This window comes from Diuraphis noxia, unplaced genomic scaffold, assembly GCF_037042655.1.
Source record: "Diuraphis noxia isolate RWA-SAM2 unplaced genomic scaffold, SU_Dnox_SAM2 contig0005, whole genome shotgun sequence".
NCBI lineage: Eukaryota > Metazoa > Arthropoda > Insecta > Hemiptera > Aphididae > Diuraphis > Diuraphis noxia.
In genome coordinates, this window is record NW_028301715.1 from 23,592,365 (window position 1) to 23,601,141 (window position 8,777).

The following is an 8,777-nucleotide window of genomic DNA, read 5'->3' on the forward strand; positions in this document are numbered from 1 at the left end:
ACGTGACACATTGAATATACTCCAAAACGATATGCGGTCGCAAGACTTGAACTGCGGACATTCGCGAGTTCCCACAATCTCATAAATCCTGCAACGGCAGTCAAGTCGTCGTACGATCCTCGCCGGATGTATGTGACGGTTAGGTTTGAGTTAGGTGTATTAGATAGGAGTACAATATCGTTATTTTTGAGTTTTCGTTTTTGCAATCTATTTATGTAACAATTTAATTACTTACCACTGAAATATTTTCGGACAGGTACCTGTTGCCGGGTCTCGGTACAATACTGTGAAATAAATACACAATAATTATTCGCAAACGTTACGTCACTGTACGTGTGAACAGCTCGAAACGTGCGCAATGTAACACATTTAAAAAAAATATATATATATTATAATGTGTCAGGGCACACATATATGCTATCGTTACGATTAATATCAGCGGTGCTGATACGACGTGAAGGGTGAACGTCCGGTTCGGCGGGCAAAACGTCCGTACAGCGTGGCGCTCGGCGACCGTGTGGCGTGCGTACGTTTTCGGTTTTGCGGAACTCCCGGGCGGTTCCGCTGCCGTATATCCTCCACCGCCGCCGCCACCGTCGACCCCCGGTACCCTTCGACCAACCCCTAACAGGCCGTTGCTCTACTACCCCCCCCCCCACGAAATTGCGAGCGGACGACGCCTCGCTGCCGTTCCTTTTATTTTTTTTACTCGCTACATCACATAATAATAATAATATATATCTATACTCATAATAATATGTATATGTGTATTGTGTACATAGGTGGCTAGGGCAGGCGGCCATAAACCGTTCGGCGTGCGATATTCTCGCTCGGAATCATTTTTATATTCATTCGAATTTTTTTCTTTTTAATATTCTTTCCGGTCGAAGCTCGTTGAATATTCCCATCGAATTAACCGTAATTATGAGTGTATGGGTGTGCTATATTCGTAATTATTTTTATTGTTATTGTTATTGTTATTGTCTCTGAACTTCTGAACCTTATTTTTATATCGGTGACAAACTACAAGATCGATTGAAACGTTTCACGTAGGTTCCCACACCTTCGTAAAGATCAGAAATCAAGACGAATCCCGAGCCACGTCACGGTAGTTTTTATGATCTATAAAATAATATGTCATCGTCAATTTTCAAATAAAAGGATTTTTCGCCTATCGTTTTCCTTAAAATGGTACACTGTAAATTGAAAATATATAAAATGATCCCCAGAAAATGTTTATTGAGTTATCAAAAAATAAAAATATTTCATCAAACCGTTTTTTGTCACCATAACGTTTGAGGAGTGGTAATTCACATCACTGACCTAGACGCGGTACGTTTACGTAAAAATCGTAATGTCCCCACCGTGTACAGTCATTACCTACCTCGCAGAAGGGTTGGCAGGAAAACTTCCTGAGGATCGTAGAAAAACGTCGAAGAACGCCAGTAATCCCGATTAAATATATTGTAAAACCAATTTACATTCCTCGTCACTTTGCTCGCCCTCCAAGACACGACCGCAATAACCCTCCCCCCTTAATGCACTCCATCCAAGAATAATATTAATATATTATACATCACTGACAGCTGCACGCAATAAACAAACTTATCGTGTACCATTATGGTATGGGAATAGTTCTCAGTAGTTTTTAGTTTTTTACGTAGAGTTTTTATGCATTTGAATACACATAAAATGTACAGTGATATTAGGCATAATAGTATAAATAGTATTTTATCACAAATATACCGTATTTGAACAGGATTTAATTTCGAGCAAACCTGTACTGTCTACAGTATATACCATACATCGATATAAGTAGTATGTTCACAGCCAGCTTTTACGCGGTAAAAAAAAATTGTTCAATGGGAAATGTTCCGCTTCGAGAACACCGATTCGTCGCGTAACACAAAACGGTGATTACACAAAATTGTCCGTCTATTTGTCGCTTGCACAAAAATATTTACCGTATCAACTATTTTTTTTTTAGATTTTCAGTTTTTCTTAATTTTTATAAAAAAAGTTTATCAAATATTTGTGATCTTTACTTGAAATATTATTTTTATAAAAATTAGTGATATTTGACTGAAAAATTAAAAAAAAAAATCGAAAATCTAATAAAAAAATAGTTGATACAGTAAATATTTTTGTGTAAGGCGCAAATAGATGGACAATGTTGTGTAATCACCGTATTGTGTTACGCGGTAAATCGGTATTCTCGGAGGCGAACATTTCCGCTTGAACAATTTTTTTTTAACCGCGTAAAAGCTGGCTGTGAACATACAAATACATACTACTGATATAAAATATAATCATAAGGTGTTTTACAATATTGTAATAGCAATAATAATTTGGCCTTGGATACTATACCATATTGGAATATTAAAATTGAATACTAGTGCGATCATCCACGTACCGTTTTAAGCTTATACTAAAATACTTTTTTCGTTAGATGGTTTGGAAGAAATTACTAATTTGCTGTTTTAAAAGGACTTTGTACGACTTTCGTTCGACAGAACACTATTTTAAGCGAGACTTAAGACCGGAGATGTTATGGTTGATTAAATTATGAACAACGTAATACCAATCGTATTTTCACTTAATTGTTTATTAATAGTGAATATCATCAAGTAAATAGTAAATTCTTCAGTTATTGGGTTATTATAATATCTAAATTATATTATGCTCAATAATTTTCAAAACTTTTTTATAAAAAAAGGCGTACGAGGACAATCTAGTGTTTCATATTTCATCACTTAAAAAACAATAAATTCATTTTTATGTTACATGTATACTATTAGAATATAGACTGAATAAGTATTTTACTCAATATCGTTATTGCCATTGGATAGTTAAGAACATGTTATATACAATATATCTACATATTTTATTAAAATGATAAAATATATTCTAAACATAAAATACACAACACGTTGCGCTAATAGCTTTTTTTCATAAGAAAAAGACGTAATTGTGTTTCGTTTTATCTTTTACATAATATTATGTATTTTATATTACGAAAAAAATATTGAACAAAATTTTAAAAAATTGTATTAAACTGGAGCGATGACCATTAAAACAAAAACTGTTGATATTTATTTTTCATAAAGACATATCCTACGCAGATTTGGAGATATATTTATATCGTAATTTATGAGAGCATGTATAACAGCATACCGTTTTATCATATTCTGGTGTTATTAATTTTACATAAACTATATAGAGTGTCTCATGATGATTTTACATTCTGATATATGGAATAACTTTTGTTGTGTTTAATACTTAAATTTTTTCCATATAATTCATAGACACTCTGGCACTACATTTTAAGTATAATTTTTATTTTTTAATAGTGAAAATAAAAACCTAAGAATTGATAAAACTTTTTTCGAATTTGACAGTAAAAAGGTTTATCTAAGTCAAGTAATTCATTTTTTAGAATTTTTTTAAAATTCAATATTTTTTAGTTAAATTAATTTGGAACGAAATAATTTTTTTTTAAATGTGATTTATGAGAATTTGCTAATGATTATATTTCTTAAATTATTTACTTATCCTATACAATTTTTTTCTTACGTTTATTTAGCATATTATTTTTGTTTTTGGACCTTTCTGATACACCCTGTATATATACATATACAATATGTGTATAATAAAGACCAAGTTTCGGTTAGATTCTTTTATTGGCATAAATTATTGTAACTATACGATTTATTTAAGTTATACAAGCATAAATAAGTAGAACAATATTATTGTTGAAATACGACGTAAATTAAGCGAGTCTTGATGAACAAAACGTCTCAGGAGTATATGTTTTCTTATTTATGTGACTAGATCAGCAGAGTCAAATTGTTCAATCGTTAATGTGTAACAGGTGTCCATTTGATAGTCGTTCGGACTAATAATGCCTCAAGGGAAAACCGGTTTCAATAATAATATATTTTTGGGCAATCAATCAACTCCCACAAGTGATGTAGCTAAATTGCCTGTTCAGGGCGCCGTGTTAGCATATTTGAATAATTTAAGTGCATATACTGCATATTATAAATGTTTAAAAATGATATTATGAGACACCAAAAACTGACTCATTAGTAGTTCATGAACCAAAATAAAAATCTATGGTCAAACATTGAATTCAAATGCAATCTTTACAAATTAAGCATATTATGAAGAATATATAGGTCTGCAGGGCTGTTTCAAATAAAATATTCATTTTTTATTCTAATTCGAAATGGTCAATAAAGAATAAAGATGTATAAGTTTCGAATTCTGTTTGGATTATACTATTATTAAAACTTTTAATTGAATAAAATCCTTTTAAAATGTTATTAATTTTTTTTTTATTAGAATAAGCCTCGGCAGAGAAGGCCAGTGGCTTCCGTTTGACAATTAACAATGACATAAGATTAGTTATTACAACGATTTTATTTGTACATTACATATTGATATTATGATTAATTTTTTTACGATAAATTTTCGATTTGTATATCTTTGATGAAGCTTAGAGTATTTGTGATGGTTTCTATGTTTGGGCCTAGTGATTCGTATAGATGTTCTGGGATGTTATGCTTATTTTTGGCGGCTTCAGTTTGTCTGCATTCGACAAAAATGTGTTTGATTGTTAGGGGGACTCCACATGATGCGCATTCTGTTTGTTCTTCTCGGTTCATTAGGTAGCCGTGTGTGTAGCGAGTTTGGCCTAGTCTTAGTCTTGTTAATGTTACTTCGTCTTTTCTATTAAGATTAGCGATGTTTTTCCAACCTTCTGTTGTACGCTTTATTTCGTTGAATTTAGTTACTTTTCTTCTCCATTTAAATGACCATTTTTCTTTAATTGCAGAATTAATACATCTTAGCGTGTCTTCATAGGTGCAGAGTATTTTGCTAAAATTTTATTTAGGAGGTTTCCAATATAAAAAATGTATTTATAATAATAATCCATATTGGTTATTACTGTAATTAATAATTCTTGTAATACTTTGTGCGATAAATACATACGTTATGACGCTTATAAATATTTAAAATAAGTAGCTATTATGAATGGTGGATCAAATATAATATTAAAAAAACGTTAATCACGTTACCCATATAAGACTAGGTGACCAAATCCGTATAATAAATATTCTTGTAAATAAACATGAAACATTCTGTACCAAACTTCGAAAAAGCACTTATTGAGTAAATGCAAAAGTATATGCGTTAATGATACGTTACGCTTTTAATAGTTAATAATAGTTTTCTGTACAACGTTTTTATCTTCACCTAATTAATTATTATTTAAAAATTAAATCACTTTTGTTTAAATAAAGGTTTAAACATGTATTTTTAAAACAATTTTTACTATTATTATAAAAATATTTATATGGATTAAATTAATATGATGAAACGTAATAACATTTTTAAAATATTCTTTTTGGGGATCAATTAATAAAAGTTTATTTCTTAAATTGTATGTTATTCATATAATTTTTGTTATACGTTTAACTAGTAGCAATTGCCAATTAGTATTAATTTTATACGCCATAATACCGTTTTTTTTATCGTATATACCACACATTATTTCACCCTATTTCATTAAATCCGTAACTCGGTTTATCTTTTTTGTATGATATATTATTTATCATAATATGGAATATTGGGATACGTAACATACATATCCTTAATCCTTGAGATCAATTTTAACAGAATTAAAAACTATATATCATTGTACATTTTATAATTTTTTGTTTTGCATTATTAACAACAAGATCACAACACACAAAACAACTTTCAGGCGGTTCCCCACCGTCTTGTCAAAACTTAACATACCCGACATTGAAAATAGAGTCCGGCCTGTGCCCGACTAGCCACAAGCACCACCGACTGTACCACCTCACTTATCAAGTCTGGGTGGTGCAGATCGACGCTTTACTTGCCCCAACATTGTATAAATTATTATTCGATATAGCAATAGATTAATGTGATTACCAATACTCGCAATTTGTTATTTATTTCACGACGCGGAACGTTAGAATTCAACGCTCCGTATCAATATCAGTAATAATTATTTATACTTCTCAAATAAACGTTAAGATTGTTAGTTTAGCTTTATTTTAATTTCTAAATGGACAATATAAAATAAAATACCGAGTGTCATCAACTTAAAATATTGAGAATCTCGGCTCCTGGGAATAGTATTAATGTTCTTGTCCACACCGAAAATTTCTCAAATAAAATTTAATTAACCCATAAAAATATCAAAAGTTGTCATCGAATATTTTTTTTTCTCGGATAATGTACATAATTACCAAGAGTAATCGTTTATAAATCAATAACGATAGATAGTGATAATTTTGGATAATTATATGTAATTTATTCTATGTCTGCATATTTAAGGTACAAGTAATCTTCGTCAAAAGTCATGTTTTCGACCTAGTAATGTGCCGTTTTTTATAATTTAAATTTGTCATATTGTTGTTTCCATGGCAGTTTTACAACAATAAACCCTTAGATTATGGACTGAAATACAATTTATTTTCTTTAAAAATAAAAGGGTTTAAAATCTTTAGTGCTATCAGAGAAGTATGAAAAAAAGTTTTATTGTAAACAAAAGTTTTGGACACTGAAACGGAAACAAGTGAATTGCCTATTTAGAACGCCGTAAGAATTGCATCACGTAACAAAGCAAAACACGACTAGGTTTCAGTTTTTTCCCTCCTTTTATGTCTTGACAAACATGACTATGTGACTTGTTTCAAACTTGAAACAAACAGAGTTTTTTTTTTATATCCCTGTATTTGAGCGCTTGAATGAATGATTAATTTTACAACTTTAAGTTATAGTGATATATTATATTGTATAATTATGTTTTTATGCTTAATTTTAGTCTCAGATCCAGTTTTAAAGACTTCATTTTAATACAAATAATTTATATGAATAATGTTATTAATATGTATGTTATTCGAAAAATATAAAACATGATCGTCGTTCTGCATTTTGATGAGAATATTAATATTATAATATATGTACCTATCTACATTAATAAATAATATTTCTCATCGATAGGGTATTATGATTATTTATTTTCATTCAATTTGTTGGTATATTATATGCAATAATATATCTGAATATTTCTAATATTATCATAAGTAACGTCCAAGTTTTGAGCTAAAATAAAATAATATCTAAGTCTTTGCAGTTATTGTTATACCTACGTTCAAAATTATTTTTCAAAACATTTTATTTATTATTGTATTTAAATTCTAAATAATACTAAAACATTATATCGATTAACTGCAGTGACCGTCTGTAATATTGACCTATTCAACATCAAGTAATGTCCGTTTAGTTTCCACTTGATTTTTAGATTCTTTAAGTTTTCAGAGCTACCATGAAAGTGGATTTATATTTACACTATAATACATTTATTACCCTAGGTATTACATTATAAATCACAACTGATGTTATGTTGTATTTACTTTTATGGAAAATTTCTAGAGTAGATGATATTATGGCATTTTGCAAAATATGCTTATAGATAATTTTAAAAGTGGACATGATAAAAATAAATAAAATGCGTCTCAATTTCTATTATATTTCTGCTCGAGGTACTGCTATAATATGTTATTATCATAAATATTAGCAATAATAAACCATCATATTCGAAAAAAAACCTGAATGAGCTTTAGTTTAAATATTAAAGTATGTATCTGAATTACATAGTTTTATGTTATTTTTTCAAATTCGTGTTTATGTAAGATAATATTTCATCTACACATTTTTGAAATCATCGGTAATAAAATACATGATAGGATTTCTGTATTAAACTTTCAAGTTCTAATACTTGAAACTACCAAAATATAAACAAAGTAATTTCACATTCGGCAGATAAGTTAAATATAACTTTTGGAGTAATAATCTCTACCTATATTTATATCAAAATATATGATCACAAACGAATCAAATAAATAAGATAAACAATACACAGCTAATTGTAAAATCAATATACGTACTTGTAGTTTGCTCAGAGTTTAAAAATAATTAAATCCAAAAGAACTGTTGTATCAGAATATTTTTGACTTTGTTTGTATTATGTCGGTTTAATGAGACTTGTAATAATTTTATGATACGGAGGTAGATTTTTTTACCATAATAATGATAAAGAAATACAATTTTCCATTTTGCATATTTGATTAAAAATAATCAATAAATTATTTCTGTATAGAATTGATCGATTCAGTATATTAAAAAATGTCTTGATTAAAATAGGGTTGCTCAGCAGACAAGTCATATTAATCCAGGAAAATATGTTCTTCCAAGTTGTAAGTATAAATGTAGTAATCAATTTTATGATATGGAAAACACGCATATTAATTTAAAATTATAACAATAGTAACAATTTGAAGAAAAAAAATGGACTCTTCAGTTCGTTTAAAAAGTTAGGTATCCTAGTACGCAGCAGGCAACAACACTGCAATTTAACTGCATACGTGTTTTATCAGTCGATTTCTTACCAAATTACGCGGCATTATAAATAAAACACATAATTTAAAACGTTAATTAGTTATTATGGCGTAGACGTCTATAGTTAAATACTTGTGAACTCGCTGTTTAACAAGTTAGTTGGAGTTTACGCGGTTTCTCGAATTACGCGTAGCGGTTGTGCCGGAGCGGCGGCAGATGAGTGAAATATCGAATATGTCACTGTTTCACGACTCCGTTAAATCCATTTCACACTTGTCACGGCGTCACTATCGTAGATGTATGCATATATGCATAGTATTTCGAAAAACTGCCGATTT

General features: G+C 29.7%; 1 protein-coding gene across 1 annotated transcript in view; it reads right to left on the reverse strand.

The window, feature by feature from the left end:
* LOC107168167 (neuropeptide SIFamide receptor-like) overlaps positions 1-525 on the reverse strand; it is a 49,604-nt gene extending 49,079 nt beyond the window's left edge. Inside the window, exon 1 of the mRNA XM_015517481.2 lies at positions 236-525. The gene's annotated coding sequence lies outside the window, so the exon portion shown is untranslated. The remainder of the gene's footprint in view (positions 1-235) is intronic.
* Positions 526-8,777: the final 8,252 nt, after the last annotated feature.